Source organism: Perognathus longimembris, chromosome 14 (assembly GCF_023159225.1).
Source record: "Perognathus longimembris pacificus isolate PPM17 chromosome 14, ASM2315922v1, whole genome shotgun sequence".
NCBI classification, from domain to species: Eukaryota; Metazoa; Chordata; class Mammalia; order Rodentia; family Heteromyidae; genus Perognathus; species Perognathus longimembris.
In genome coordinates this window covers 18,909,813-18,927,228 of record NC_063174.1, presented here as the reverse complement: position 1 = coordinate 18,927,228, position 17,416 = coordinate 18,909,813, and the positions used below count along the sequence as shown (strand labels likewise).

The 17,416-nt window shown below is 34.5% G+C and overlaps 1 protein-coding gene across 2 annotated transcripts in view; it reads left to right on the top strand.

The window, feature by feature from the left end:
• Mdga2 (MAM domain containing glycosylphosphatidylinositol anchor 2) overlaps nt 1-17,416 on the top strand; it is a 701,866-nt gene that overhangs the window by 231,848 nt on the left and 452,602 nt on the right. The gene's annotated exons all lie outside the window — the stretch shown is intronic.

The following is a 17,416-nucleotide window of genomic DNA, read 5'->3' as shown; positions in this document are numbered from 1 at the left end:
ACAATTACAAATAATTAAAATGAAATTTCTTAAAAACAAATAAGGATCTTTCTAATGGAAGCTTTAATACTACAACAAAGACAGATTCTGAAAAAAATATTAAAAAGTGAATGCATTGTAGTTATTTATTTCCTAGTGCCTGTCAGTCTTAGAGAAAGAAGATATTTGACACAACTGTTTGTATTCATTTTGCAATCTAGTCTATTTAACTGAAAGAAATTTAAGGTTCATTTAACAAAACTTGAGCTTTTAAACTTTGGAAGAACACACACACACACACACACACACACACACACACACACACACACACACAAGCCACAAAGGCTTCCTAGGAAACATTGGGCTGATCAAACTATCGTTTTTAGTGTTTCCTTGGTTGATGAAAATCTAAAAGTAATGAGACATCAAATTCACAGTATTTCACACCCACACTCCTGAGCCTTTGCATTTCCCAAAACGTAATCTTTATTTCCATTCAGGCAGAGGCAGACTCATTTGAAGTGTGTTTAAGTTCTGAAACATCATTTCATTCATCAATTCATTAAACATTTTTCTTATCTCTTTTTGATATACAAACATATGCTTCTGTTGGATACCAGGTTTGCCTGTAATCCTAGCTACTCAAGAGGCTGAGATCTGAGGATTGTGGTTTGAAGACAATATAGGCAGGACTCTTTTTAATTAACCACCAAAAAAAGCTGGAAATGTATCTGTGGCTCGAATGGTAGAGCAGTAGCCTTGAACAAAATGCTCAGGGTGAAGGCCACGTTCCATTAAGCCTCAGGACCCACACAAACATACACAAAACAAAACACAAGTAAGACTTATCTCAAAAATAATCAGAGCCAAAAACATTTTCAGTTGTGGCTCTCGTGATAAAATGTAAAGTGCCTACTTTGCAAGCATGAAGCCCTGGCCTCAAACCCCAGTTCCCTCAATACAAAAATGAAAAATGAAGTGATTACAAAATAAAATAAAGTTTAATAGAAAATAAGGAAATGAACCTTAAATTTGGCATGGAAAAATATTAAATGAAAATATAATTCTATATGACACTAATATTTATACTAATATTTCAGACAATTGTGTCTAATTGGTGAGATATCTTGGGGTTTGCAGTCAAATACTAAGAAAGAAATTTAATGTCTGATACTAATCATACATAACTGAGTATTGACACTATTTGCTGGTGTGGCTGTTGAAAATTTATGACAGCATTTTCAAATTTGTGTATATCACCACAAAAAGACAGTTTTTATCTTGAGAGATAGATAATCAAGATAAACCATGACATTTTGTACTTGACAAACTCCAGATCAGAGAAATGAGTTATATTGGTGATAGTGTTATATTTATACACAAGCTTGTGACACAACCCAGGAAACCCAACTAGTTCAAATCCAGAGTCCTAAGAGTTGGCATTGCACTGTGTGACTTCCACAAACAAAAACCTCAGAAACATTCTGCTTGTATCATTCCTTTTCCTAGAGGGAATCGACACTCCCTTGCTCATGGAAATTGATTCATAAAAATCTAACATAAAATAAGGCTAGGTGGTTGGTCACATAAGAGGATAGTGGTATATTTTCTCAGTATACTAAATCTGTATTGTGTAGAACAGTCAGGAGAATGGGTAACCTGAGATCAGAGAACTTGGAAGGGAAGGAATGATTAATCAGAGTCTGGTCCAGAAATGCTTCAGAGAAGATACCGTCCCAGAAGATAGTCATTATGCTTGAAGTAGAGATGAGAAGATTCCAACCCCTAGAACATCTTAAGAGCACAGCATCAAAAGTAACTTTCTGTATTTCTAGTACAGCTTTTTATGTTACATAGATCACCAAGGTGGCTGAATGGGTGAATAGAGATAGAAGTGGCCAAGATGAGGGAGAACTCAAATATTTGGTTCATTTTATGCAGAGAAGAGACTTCAAGGAAATCAGGGACAAAGAAGCAAGTCCAGAACAAGCTGAGAGCCCAGAAGTCAAGACCAGGTGTAGGTACTATATACTTAAATACAAAATCACTTCCCAGAACAGAAAAAGGAGGAGGGTTATGGTACCCCTTCTCAAATATAAAAGAGAAAGAATACCATTTCATGTTGAATAAGCATGAAACCAGAGTGAAATATGCATCATCATATCCCACTAAACTGCAAAACTAGAAAGAAATCCCACCTTCCTATGGCCAAGCAGATGAAGCATATCGCAGGCTTGTTCTCCAGGGCAACAATAACGCTCTCACAAGAACGGCAGGATTTCTATTCCTGTCTATCAAACTTAGATTGTCTTGATTGTCTTTGCAATTAGGGTGACCATGTGTTTTACATGGATGGCTCCATTCACAGCAAAGATTAAGTGAAGGTGGTTATCTAGCAAAGCAAGGACCTCACATCCTAAAGAGAATAGGAATAAGGGTGCTCTCATTTTGGATATTTATACTTCGAGAAGTCTTACTTTCCATGTCTTGGAGGAAGATGTTACCTGAGTTAGAAGGTCTTAGAAGAATACTGAAGGAGATGTTCTAATTGAAAGGAGTGATGGCCCTTAGTTTCTAAAGGGGAGCATTATGACTCTTATGTTAACTTGTTTTTGTGCTTAAAGACAATTTTAAATTGAAAGTGATTGACAACATTAACATTGCTGATGTTCATAGGACTCAAAATTCAGGGAGAGTACAGTGGAAGTGCTACAGAGTCTTAGAATCTTATTTCCCTTCAAGGAGGGTGCATCTCTTCTCTGGGGTTCTTTCTCTGATGAAGGAGCCAGCCTCCATTGCTTTCTGAGGCAGGACTTCTAGTACTTCTTAGTCAAGTGGCCTTTTTATGGCTGTCTTTGTAAAGTCATTTGACTCAGTGTTTAAAAGTTTGTATCTGAATCATTCCCCTTCCTTCCCCAAATCAGTTGAGACTTTGAACATGACACAGGGTACCAGAATCAAACACAGTGACCACAGGGTATAAAGCAAAAAGGAAAAAGAAAAAAAAGGAAAGAAAGAACATCATACAGCATATTAAAAACTACAAAATCAACAACAACAAAACCCTCTTGTTATATATCTTAGAGTTCATTTTGATTAGCGTCATTTTATATGGTCATATGAATATGCCTATTGAGCTACTGTGATCCTTGAACAAAAAGCTATCTACAGTAGCTCAAATTCTTAACACTGTTGCTTGTCTTGGGTAATTTACTAAACAGCACGAATTTGAAAATTTCTGCAACTCTTTTAATTTTATTTAGCTAAATTTTCTTCACTTACAAGTATAATAGAATGTTAGTAAAGAATATAAAATAATACGTGTAAGGCAGTTAGAAGAGACAGAGGGAAGCCATGAGCTGTTTTGGTATAATTTCTTATAAAGACCCAAATGTTCCATAGAGTAGAAATCCCTTTGGCCTCTACCCGGGTCTCCAACTTTTTTCTCAGAAGTTTGTGGCAGGGGAGGAGGGTAGATTACAATGGTGAGTGCAGAAAAATAAAATGAGACCAATGTAACCCATTTTACTCAGTCTTGTTCTCAAATTACAGGCTCAGGAATTTAAGATAGGGTGCTGATTGTAGCATTCATTTGACCTATTTAATTAAAAAATAATCAATAGTTAAGAAATCCTTAATGTTTCTTCAGGTAGCACACTTACCAGCTGATTTTTTTAAACAGATATTTTAAGAAGAGTAAAAAAAAATGACAAAATATGCCTCCTCTGCAGATAACTACAAATGATAACACACAGGAGGATGCCTAGTGTGTGAAGGCTGGCTATCTTTGCTTTACTTAAAGAAAATTCATTATCTGTTAAGAGCTGCCCATGTTTGTGTGATTACTGTTTGCTATAAATATGGTTTACATCTTTCATATTGCTCCTCATCAAATTTAATAAATTAGATATTAATACTCTTATTGTACAGATGAGAAACACACACCAGTCTTTAAGATCCCACAGCTAGAGCAGGATTTGAAGGCAGCAAGTCTGCCTTTGGAATTCCTTCTCACACACTTTCACATGTGCAGTCATGCAATGGCTTTCATGTAATCCTTCAATGATTGAATAATACACCTGCCATGGATATGGATTATTACTTTTTTCTTTATCTTTTTTTTTAACAAATGGCCAGACTTTAGCTTAAAATACTATTGATAGTGTTAGAACTTCTCTTTCCAATTTTCTTTTTTTTTTCTTTCAGATGTTTACTCTGATTCAGTAGCTAATCAGTACCTTTCATTTAGGATCACATTTTATAGTGCCATTGCCTGATAACTCTTTCACCTTGTAATTGCCACTTTTGTTGCTATTTATCAGAAATGATTTTCCCATTCATATCTTAGAGGATTGGTAGCTCTTTCATTGTGACTCTTAGCAGTGATGAATATGTCTTTGTTAACTATGCAGTGTCAATCAGAGCTTGCTTTCTTTCCTTGGGCATAATGTATCATAATTTTATCTTGTGAATCAGAAACATTCAAAATTATAAATTAAATTTGTATGTTTTAAAGTAAAAAATGAATTTTGATTCCAATGGACATGCTATAGGTACCCTTATTTCCTCATGTCATTTTCAGAGATTTTCTATATTTATTATATTTTCTTTTTGGCATGTATGCTCATGGTTACAGTACTGGCTGGGATTGGTTACTAACACTATAAAAATGAATAAATAGAGCCAGGCACCAGGGGCTCAAACCTGTAATCCTAGCTACTTAAGAGGTTAATGTCTGAGGATCATAGCTCAAGTTCAGCCTGGGTAGAAAGTCTGTGAGAAGTTTATGTTCAATTAACCAACAACAAACCCAGAAATGAAGCTGTGGCTTAAGTGGTACAACACTATCCCTGAACACTAAAGCTCTGGGTTCAAGCTCCAGGACTGGCCAATAATCAAACAACAACAACAAAAGAACAAGCATAAACAAATGTTTTGGTTGATATTGTCTGACTTTCTTAAAGAATCTTAGGCATACTGGTTTTTAAAAAAATATTATCAAGGTGATGTACAGAGGGGTTGCAGGTACATACATTATGTAGTTAGTACATTCCTTTTCTAAGTTGTTATCCCTAATTCATTTTTCTCCCATCTTTCCTCCTCCCCACCTTCCCCAGTCAGTTTACAACATATTGTCTTATAAGTATTTCTGTTGCATCAGTTTGCCTTTTACCCTTTGTCTCACCATTTTAATGACTCCCTTCCCTTCCTTAGTTCAGACAGACATATATAAAATACCCAGCATACCAGAATCAAATACAGTGACAACAGGGGGTATTTTTTGTAGTTTACTAAAAGCAACCTGTTCTTCCCTCCACAGAGAACAAATTCATGACATCTCTGCATTGTTAGTAGGTATGAGAAGAGTGATGATGATGGAGAAATCATGATGCTCCACAATTTATGTTTAGACTTATCTAAAATTTTGGAAGAAAAAATAGCTTTTTGTTCCCACTGGCTATGGATCTGTCTCTCAAATAACAATACTGTGACTCCATCTTTAAAGCAATGACTTATATGTCATTCTAGAAGATACTTCTGATTGCATTTTAATTTAATAGTTCACTTGCAAAAATATGGTAGCTAACATCACTGTAAACTTTGTGTTCTCTTTTTCTATTTTTATGAAAATAAATTTACTAGGCCTGAGGAATGAATGTCAATTCTTAATCTTGCTAAGTGCTATCATTCTTTATATATTTGGTTTCAATCAAGGAACTACTTGAAATAAAGTAGATATTTATTCCTACATAATTAAAATAATATAGTTGAATATAAATTGGATGTATGTTGGGTTTTTTAAACTAGGGCTTTATAGCTATTTCAGTTGCATAGTTGAGGATTTTATAAGCAGCTAATAACAACTGTCTGTTCACATCAAGAACTGTTAGCTTTCTGATTTTAGGAAACCATTGCAAGACAGGTTTGAAAGTGCTGAAGACATCAGAAGCCTTCATTGTGTGGGTCCTTTGCTGTCACAGGCTCAGCTATCTTTGTGTTCCCAGGTTGCATGGTTTCTTGATTAGCTCTGCAGTCTTCTGTTCATCTGGTCCTCCCCACTGGGCTTAACACCCTCATTTGTTCAGTGACTTCCAATTTGTTTTTGCAATATTTTGTTCTCCACTGGAGAGTGTCTAAGTGGGTATATCAGGTGGGATGGAGCCACTGGGAGCTGTATGAAAGTGCTGTGGCACCCACCCAAGCAATCAGGAGCAGTGATTTTGCTAGCAGTATGTGGTAAAGTTGCCCTCTTGAGCTGTACTGCAGAAAATAAAGTGTGAAACATACTAGGTTGGAGAGGAAAGAATGCAAATAATTTCAGACATGTGTAGTAGTTCTAAGTGCAGTTAATAGAATACCAGAGGAAGAATCAGAATGAACAGAAAAGGAAAGGAAAAGACTAGTAAAGGTATATTATTCTATGAGAAATTATCCTAGAAAGTTAATCTGATGGAAAACGAATCTGAATCCAGATGTCCCCCAAAATGTAAAATTATTTAGGAGGGGTGACAGTGTTCAAAAGGAAATGTACTCATCACCTGAATTATGTAATTGTACACCCACCCTCTGTACATCACTTTTACAATAAAATTTTACTTAGAAAATAAGAAAGCTAATGTCATAGTGAAGCTGCACTTAATTAGTTAAGAAAACAAAAGGGGGGCTGGGAATATGGCCTAGTGGCAAGAGAGCTTGCCTTGTATACATGAATCCCTGGGTTCAATTCCCCAGCACCACATATACAGAAAACTGCCAGAAGTGGCATTGTGGCTCAAGTAGCAAAGTGCTAGCCTTGAGCAAAAAGAAGCCAGGGACAGTGCTCAGGCCCTGAGTCCAAACCCCAGGACTGGCAAAATAAATAAGTTAATTTAAAAAAATAAAAATAAATTTTTAAAAGGAGAAAATAAAAGGGGCTTCATGTGGTGGTTTATGCCTATAATTTCAGCTACTTGTGATGCAGAAATTCAGAGGGTCATTATTAGATGCAGGGCCCCCCCCAAAAAAAATTTAAGGAGACTTACATTTTAGCCAACATTTAGACTGACATCTCATCGATGCAGGACGTATGGGTAGGAAAATAATAATTGGTGACTGACTAGGCAAAAATTCAAAGCCAACTAATAATAACCTGAAGTATAAAAGGGCTGGAAGCATGGCTCAAGTGAGAGAGTGCTTGTCTAACAAGTGTAAAGTCTTGAGGTAAAATCCCAGCATGACTGAAAGGAAGAAACAAAAAAGAAGGAAATGATAAGAAGCTTTTCCAGCCTCGATAAAGCTTAGCCTCAAGCCAGAATTCTGTCAGTGACTCAGTAGTAACTCTCATAAGGGTTAACTCCCTTGACTCAGTATCTCTACTTCTACTACTACTACTGCCAGCTGTGGACTGTGCCTTTCTTTCTTACTCTGGGACATTTTTACATATATATATATGTATATATATATACTATATATACTATATATATATACACTATATATATACTATATATACTATATATATATGTATATATATATACATATATATATATATAGTTACCAAGGTTTATTATAGAATACTTTGTAAGTCTCTGGATATATACTTTTCGATCATAAGTACAAGACAGTATTTTCCTGTATTCAGTAGTTAAAAACTATCATGAATGGATTGCTATTATCTTTTTCTCCTATCTATCTACCTATCTATCTATTTATCTATCATCTGTCTATCATTATCTGTCTAATGAGTACAACATGTAGACTCTATGCTGCCCTAAACACTAGGCTGTCCATAGATGATAACTCCTTTTCTTAAACATGACCATAATTAGTCAATCATATATTCCCAAGGAAAATGCTTTGTATATAAGAAATTCTTCTGAATCTTTTTTCAGAAGAATTGCATAATTATGTAGCATTACTTTCTGTGATGAATTTTATTAATCATTTACTGAGTATTTACCAATTGTATGTTGTCAAGGTGAATTACTACATTGGACTTATGATGTTCAAAACCAAGTAATCCAGTATGTTTTTCTCCATCATTATTGTTCTTTTCTTCTCATTATTTTGCTCTTAACTACATTAATGTGTTAGATAGTCTCAGTGTCCATATGCTACATTTTGCATGTGAATTAATTTCAAAATAATCAAGTGTTCAGGTTCAATTGTCAGTGTGGTGGTGATGAGAGGTCTATAGAAAGAACCATTAAGAGGTAAAAGATGGCAGACACTGTCTTCAGGAGGGATTTTGGTAGTGCTTGTGGGATTGTGAGTTAGTTCTTGACAGACTTAAGTTGGTATAAAAAAGCAAGACTGGCCTTTCCATGCTTGATCTAGCTTCCTGTTCTGGCATGAGGTCCCTCTTACACAGTCTTACAACATTAGGGCACCAACCATGATGTGACTCAAACAGGGAAATTTGTTATTTGTGACATCAGATTATTTGGATTTTTCACCTCCAAAATTGCTTCTTTATTAAGTACCCAGCTTCAGATATTTTACTGTAGCAATGGAAAATGAACTAATACACAACATTTCATCTTTGTGCCTTATTTTGACCATCTCCCTTTGGATAGCCACGTGATTCTTCTTTCCAAAGAAAGTAACTTTTAACCTTGTTAATTATTTTTTCTTACATCAAGGCTCTAAAATCTGGCCTATTTGATATTCAAATAAATTAAACTTTTCTTTAATATAACAAATTCTCTCTTCAGTTTCTATTCCACCCTATTGTTAATTCCATATTATGGCATTCTGAGCTTTTCAATTAGTTATAATTAATCTTTGGGAAATTTTATGCTTCTCCCCTTCTTTTCAGCTGACTTTGAAAGCTATTCGTGTACATACAATTTTATTTATACAAGCAATTCTGTAATATCTTTGTTCTTTGTTTAAAGTGACTGCTCAGTGAATTCTTGCTCTAGAACTAATTACACAGCCTTTCTGGAATGGCTGGAACAGAGACTATGAGGCAGGCTAGTAAGTCTGAGATACACCTTGGAGACAAGGAAAGGAAACACGATTCAAAGAAATAACTCAAAAATAGAGGAGCTGAGGAAATCTTCATTTAGTTCTGAAATATTAAAATTCCCTACTGCAGGGAGATAAAAGGCAAAGATGGAATAAATAGAACATTAAGTTATCATTCAATGAAAGTTAATCTGGAAACCAAATTAGTGCTTGTAAGAAATTGATATTGTGCAAGACATAAAGGTCTTACAAAAATTATACAAAACAATGAACTGGCAAGTGCAAGTATCTCATACCTTTAGTCCTAGCCACTGACGTGGCTGAGATTTAAGGATTATGGCTCGAGGCCTGCAAATCTTTTTCAAAGTTCAACTGAGAACGATTGGATTAGAGAATAGAACATTTTTTATTGTCAGATATATTAGCCTTTATGTTTCATTTAGCTGTAAATATAGATGGTAATATTTCGCAGAAAAATAAATATAGTAGGAATATGGTATATTTGCTTCTCTCAAGCATTGAGTACAAGTTTTCTGTAATAACTATTGAAACTACTCACACAAACCATCAAAAATCCAAAATGGGTTGAAATACAACTGATATAGAGTGAAGACTGACATACATATATTATGGCTGACACATTGAAATGATTTGAATAGCCTATTTATTGGGAAGCACTGAAGATATTTAGCAGAAATCTCTTTTCTGTCAGTTAAAGTGAATATAATACAATGTTATACACACGATGATTGATAAGTATATGCTACCTTGAAAAATCTCATTATATAGGTAAAGTTTAGGTAGGTGATTAAGTTGAAAATAAATTAACTAAAGAGGAACAAATCACATTTTTTTCTAAATGATTGGATACTTTCCAAATGATTGGACATTGCCAAAAACTACTTTCTTTGGAGTCAGGGGTATTATAGAAAAAGACTCCACCTTCTTCAATTATACACATAAGTGTAAATGTAAGTGTACACTTAAGACATAAATGCCGATAGGTCACAGAATATGCTTTCACAATATTTAATTAAAATAAAAATATGAGTTGCCTTAAAAACTAAAAGCCATTGCTTTGACGGCTAGAGAAGGGGGCAGTTGGCTTCTCATTAAGATAAGTTGGAAAAGTTTTACCATGTAGGTAAAATCTCAGAATTGAGTAGTTTTCAGGATTGGTAGTGACAATTGTCATTAAATTATTTAATGGAAAAGGAAATTATAAAATATACGCAGACAGAGATTAGCAGAAAAATGAGTAAAAACTTAGCATTCTTTTTTTTCCCCTTAAGAATGACATTGGAAAAATGGCAGATTTAGGGAGAACAAGTTATTTCAAATATCAGGAGTGCATCAATTTTACTAGAATAGCAGAAAGATGAGATGAGATTAAGGAGGAATTTAAAGGTCAAGCGAAAGTATTTAGAGTTTATTTGGCAAGCTATTCCAATAACCTAGCATTGGAGAATTTTGAAGAGTAAGGACATGAAGTGGGCTTTAGGAAGATAAAGCTGGCTGGACCATTTAGTAGAAAAAATGATCAAGCAGTGATAAGAACTTTGATTCTGGTAGAATTTGTAAGAGAAAAAAGTTAAGAAAATTGAATGATTTTTATAAGAGGCACTAGATGAGACATTTTATTAATGACAACTAATGAAACCTCTGAACAACTACAAAGTAGATCCTATCTTCCCATTCACTGAGTCAAGAAACAGGTTTGGAAAGGTTAAACCTGAACCAAATAAATGCTTATGGAACTGTTAAGTGAAAATTCAAGATAAGATCTGACTTCAAAAATCAAGCCCTTCCCACTAATGTACTGAAAAAAAATTTATTTGAGATGTTAGTCAGTGATTAGTTTTGCTAGGGTAGTGAGATGAAAAGAAATCTAGCTACTTGAGAAAAGGTACCTTTGGCAAGTAAAAGGCTTAATATTTAATCAATCCTAACATGTAATGTTATATTACTGTATGTATCTATTTGGAAAGACAAGCCATTACAAGTACAAGGTCCGTATAGAACAGCTCAAATTCTAAATAACTTTTATCACTTTAAGGAAGAAATGGCCAGCAAACTATACAAGCAGATCCTGCTTCTAGCACCTGAAATGTGTTTCTTGCTCTTTTGGAACACCCTTAAATTGACCTATTAGTCAATGAAAAGGTATTCTGATATTGAGTGGCTACATGCATTGACAACAACCATGTTTTGCAAAATTTAGATGGAAATAGATACACTATAATAAATATGAAAAATGTTCATAATTTAAATACAAATAATGAATTTCCCTGACTGAAAATATGTACATATGTTCCATTATCTGACCATCTTACAAATGCAAAAGAGAATAAGAGTCAAGCCAAGGGAAAAAGAGAGAGCAAAATTGATCTCATAACTTTGTTTTTTATTTCCACAATCCAGCAATTTATTTTAAGTTGGAGTAATTTCAAATTCTACAAAACTGAAGAACAACAATACTAAGTTTGGATTGTCACTTCTATACACTCAGTGATCTAAACCACTACAATATCCAACAGACACAAACCTCAGGGAAGGGTTAGTAAATGCATACAAGAGTAGCATTGTGGTGTTCTTTGTTCCTGAATGGAATGGTCCTACGTAAAAAGCACATGCAGCACAACGTAATGACATCATGGTTTTTAAGCATATAATGTGAGATGTTATAATTTTAAATAAGTAATATGACATGTTAGGATCTCATATTAAAGAACTCTCATAGTACGAGAACTCAGATATCTTCATAAGTGGAATTTAGTTTTTTCCTCTTATTTTACATTTATATTTCTTACCATATATAACTAATGAGCAATTGTAGGGGAACTTCTACTGTCAACCTTACTTATTTGAGTTTTATACTTACATTGAATCCTGGAATTAAACATGATGGTCATATAAACCCCAACTTTTTTATTAGTTAAATTTTATTGACAAGGTGTTGTGCAAAAGGGGTACAGTTACATAATAATGAGTACATTTTTTGTGATATCTGTTACACCCTCATTTTTCTTTCCCTTCCCTAGTTTAGGTAGGCATATATACAATATCCAGTGTACCAAAATCATATACAGTAAATACGTAGGGTATGCCAAAGGAAATTCACCTAGAAAATTAAATGTTGTTTTTGCTTATCCTCATCTTATATAATCATGTGTACAAAGCTGTTGAACTATTGTGATCCACTAATAGGTCTATCCTAGACCTTTTTATGTTTGGTCAGTAGTTGTTTGGTTTTAGATACATAATGTAAAGTTGCTGACCCAAACATGTGGCAATACCATTTGAAAAGAAGATTGCTATTTTGCAGACCTGGTCTCTACTGTCCCGCCCCCCATCCTAACAGTCATATATCAAGGAGACCATGCCCCTTTGTTCTCTGTGTTCTAGGCTTGCTCATTCAACATTATTTGTTAAAGCTCTGACCATCTTCCTGTGAACACCAATATTTTATCATTTCTAATTGCTATATAGAATTCCATTGTGTACAGGTACCACATTTTTTGGATCCATTCATCTGTGGAGGGACATCTGGGTTGTTTCCATATTTTGGCTATTGTGAATTGTGCAGCAATAAACATGGATGTGCAAATGTCTTTATGATGTCTTGAGACCTGTTGTTCAAGATAGATGCCTAGGAGTGGTATGGCTGGGTCATAGGGTATGTCTATGCTGAGCTTTTTGAGGAACCTCCATACTGTTCTCCAAAGTGGTTGTACTAATTTGCAATCCCACCAACAGTGGAGAAGGGTTCCTCTTTCTCCACATCCCCTCCAGCATTTGTTGTTGCCTGAGTTCAGAGTATAGGCCATCCTACCTGGAGTGAAGTGGTATCTCAGGGTTGTTTTTATTCGCATTTCCTTTACTGCCAGGGATGTTGCACATTTCCTCATATGTTTCTTTGCCATATTATTTCTTCTCCTGTGACATCTCTCTTTAGCTCCTTTGCCCATTTAATAACAAAGGAGCTAAAGACATACAATGGAAAAAACATAGCCTTTTCAACTACTGGTGCTGGGAAAACTTGGCAGCCACATGTAGAAAACTCAAAGTGGATTCTAGCCTATCACCATGCACCAAGATAAACTCAAAATGGATTAAGGACCTCAACATCAGACCTGAAACCTTGAAACTACTGAAAGACAGAGTAGGAGAGACACTAGAATTTATAGGCATAGGTAGGAACTTCTTGAACGAGTCCCACAGACACAAGAGATAGGGGAGAGACTCGACAAATGGAACTACTACAAAATAAAAAGTTTCTGCACAGCTAAACACATAGCCACTAAACTAGAAAGACAGCCAAAGATAAGGGAAAGGATCTTCACCAGCGACAGCAACAGACAACTCAGAGTCATCAACAGAGAACTCAAGAAACTAACCCCCACCAAACCCAGTAAACCCCACCTTTTAAGTAAAGCATAGCATACCTTCTTAGCCACTGCTTTAACGTCAAATAAGTCTGTAACAATGTTTAGAATTTTCCTACCCCATATATTTAACATTATTAGAAATGGTTGATTTGTGAAATGGAAATTTCCAAATTACAGAATTTTGCTTATGTGTAGTATCAGTTTTTATAAAGTATTTAGTATAGTAAGCACATGTAAAAATTAATTTATAGTTTATATGTGCCATAAAATTTATCACTTTTTTTCTATATAATTGAGATGTTACTCGCATGTCATAAAACTCACCCAATGAAGTGTAAAATGGAATTTTAGTATATTCCCAAAATCATGTGGCTGTGACAGCAATCTAATATTAGACCATTATTCCACAGTTCAAAGTTTAAAAAAAAAAAAGAAGAAAGGGAAGGGGGAAGGATAGAAGGAAGAAGTGAAGGAAATGAAAGAAGGAAGAAAAGAAGCAGGAAGGGATAAAGGAAAAAGAAGGAATGAAGGGAGAAGGAATAAAGGGGATGAGAGGAAAGAGAAGGGGAGGGAAAGAAAAAAGAAATGGCTATATATTAGCAATCACGTAAGATTTTCCTGTCATTGGTGCCAAAGCCCTAGTCAAACTGCTCTAATTTCTGGAGGAATTTTGCTTTTCATTTTCTTCTTCCAGGATTGAGGTTGTGAGCTCATGGTGTCAGGCTTGCAAGGCAGCCACCCTACTTAAGCCCTTCCTTGGGCTTCAGTTGTTTGGAGATAGGGTGTTGTGTTTTTCCTCAGTACTTGCCTATGGCCTGGAACTATGGTCCTATCTTTGACTCCTGAATAGCTGGATTTTCAGGTGCACAAAACCACATTCAGCATATTGGCAAAATGAGAAGGGGCTTGCACTGGGTTGGCACGGAACTGTTATCTTCCTCATATTTGCCTGCTGGGTAGCTGAGAATTTTACCTATGTAGTCTTCTGTTATTATTTTTGTCTAGCTGGCATCATATTGTCAGGGTCCATTCATATTGTACCATGTGTTAGTATTTTATTCCTTTATACAACCAAAAAATGTTCTATTATATAATATGCCACATTATTTACCTTTTGACTGTTAAAATATGATGATGTGAATGTATTCATGTGGTTTTGTGAGAATATATGCTTTTATATGCATTTAAGTTTGTAAGTAGGATCATAGATATTTTCACACTTACATTTTTAGTTATACATTTATATTTTTCTAGTGTCTTTTTTCCTTGGCTATTCTTTTTTTTTTTTTTTTTTTTTGCCAGTCCTGGGGCTTGGACTCAGGGCCTGAGCACTGTCCCTGGCTTCTTTTTGCTCAAGGCTAGCACTCTGCCACTTGAGCCACAGCGCCACTTCTGGCCATCTTCTGTATATGTGGTGCTGGGGAATTGAACCCAGGGCCTCATGTATATGAGGCAAGCACTCTTGCCACTAGGCCATATCCCCAGCCCTCCTTGGCTATTCTTAATTTTGAATAGTGGCTTATACTTTCTAAAAATGAGACACTGCTGTTTATATTTCTCTGAAATGCCAATTCAGATAAAAACATATCAGGGGAATTTATCTAGATCCTGAACATGCAGCTCTGGCTCACTCTTTACAATGACACAACACTCTATAAAATTATTTTTAATTAATTTATTCAAATACTCTTCTTTCACTGGATTTCTTTTTCTGGTACCAAGGCTTACACACAAAGCCTTGTGGCTTTCTTGTTCATACTTGAGTCATACCTTCATCTTTTTCCTGGTTAATATGACATGGAGTCTTAGTGACTTCCTTACACAGGCTGGCCTCAATCCTGATCCTTTGGAATCATGAGTAGCAGGATTACACGTATGGGCCACCAGGTCCCAATATACTGTGTTTGACATTTAAACTTAGTTATTTGCATCCAAGTTATCTATATGTATAAAGCTACAGTAATCACCTCTGTATATATGTTCTTTTGTCAAGGTCTGTTCCTTAAATTTGAATTTTATTGTCAAGGTGATATACAGAGGGGTTAAAGTTACATAGTAAGGTAGTGAGTACATTTCTTGTCATACTTGTTACCCCTCCCTCATTTTCTCCCACCCACCCTCACTGCCCCCAGTTGTACAGTTAATTTCCAACATACTGTCTTGTGCGTGTTGCTGTTGCATTGTTTCGCCCTTTATTCTTTGTCTTACTATTTTTATGTTCCCCTTCAGAGAAATGTATATACAATACCCAGGGTACCAAAATAAAATACAGTGATAACATGGAATAAACCATAAGAAGAAAGAAGAAATAGTTCCACATAGTACATTAAAGATAACAACCACAATGAGAAGCCTCTTGTTTCCAAATCTTGGAGTTCATTTCATTTAGCTTCATCTCACACGATCATAATTACATAGCTATTGAGCTATTCTGATCCTCTGCTAGAACTACCTTAGACATATACTAATTATTACCAGTGAGGGAAAACATGGAATCTATGTTTTTGTTTGAGTCTAGCTCACTTTACATAATATGATTGTTTCCAAGTCTTTCCATTTTCCTTAAGAATGGGACAATGTGTACAAATGTTCTTTATAAGTTAAAAATAATACTTTTGATAGGATAGAATATTAAAAGTAAGGATTTACTAGTTAATTTTCAGTCTTCATTCTCAAATGTAAATTCTTAAATTTATTTTCAAAACATATATAGTCATTCATAGTGCAATGAGCATTTCAAGACACTGTCACAGACTGTCACCAGCATTGGATGTAGCAAATTTTTTTAACTTTACCAATGTGTTTCTTTATTTATTGAATTTGCATTTTTCTTATTATGAATGACAGGGATTATTTTTTCTATGCTGATTAATAATTTAAATGTTCTTTTCTATGAATTGCTAATTTCTTTTCCTTTGCCCTTTGTTTATCAAGTCTGGTTGCTCCTTCCAGTTTATTGGAGCTTATTATCCACTAAGAATATTAACATTTGTGTCATAAATATTTTATTAACTGAATGTTATTTTACTGTTTGTGTGTATCAATTACCCTACCCAGACAAACCCATTACTTTTCCATTTTAGTCACTGTAGTTTATTTGAAATGTTTTTCTCTTCTGCTAGTGAGAGAAATAATGTTTTTCTCTTTCAAGCTGTATTTCAATTAATATTATATTTAATCTTAAGGCTGTAATGTTTCTAAGGAACTCAGAAATGACTGAAGATAACATACTACCAATGCATTTTCATCCAAGCCCTCTTTCTAAATACTGAATAGTTCACAAATTTTAAATACTTCGAAAAATTAAATTACATGTATGTTATTTTCCTATATTCTTTCAAAATGAATATTGAAAGTTGCAATATGTATTATGGAAGCACAGGTTACTGAAAACATTGTTATATATAAAATAAATAATAAAAATAGAAATTAATGTGCTTATTATTTTCTGCTATCTTGGTAATGACAATGAGATGATTAAAGCTGTGGAAATTTCAAGTTCACTTGAGACATTTTTAATAGAGTATTTTGGAGATAGGGAACTGCATGATGACACTACCTAGGAAACATTTTTTTGCATTTGCATCCTCAAGCTTTTTAAACTGGTTCAGTGCTTCCCTTTAATATTCTTTTCAGAATATTAAAAGGTGCCTGGGGTCAAATAACTAATTACTATAATGTTAATGTTTTATGAGAAAATATATTAAATCCTATTTTGACTACAACTCATGGTTGTAGAGGGTACATTAATTAAAGTGGTTAACAGATTGATTCCTCAAGTAAGTAACTTGGTATGTTTTTAAATCTTGGTATAGTTGCTTTAGGTTTTTTACTCATATTAAAATTATTAAGTAGTGCTTTCCTTAATTACATTAGAAAGATTACCATTTGAAAGTGGCTATGCATTAAGTTTTAAACACCACAAGTGTTGTTTTAATATTAGTTTCTTTAACAACATTTCCTAGGAAAGAAAAGCTATGTCCTGAAGAGAAATAAAATCCCACATTTCTTTAACAACAACAACAACAAAAATGTCCATTAGTGAATATTGGCTTAGAATTTTGAGAAAATAAAAGTGCCCCTTTCTTTCCAAGTTATTTCAA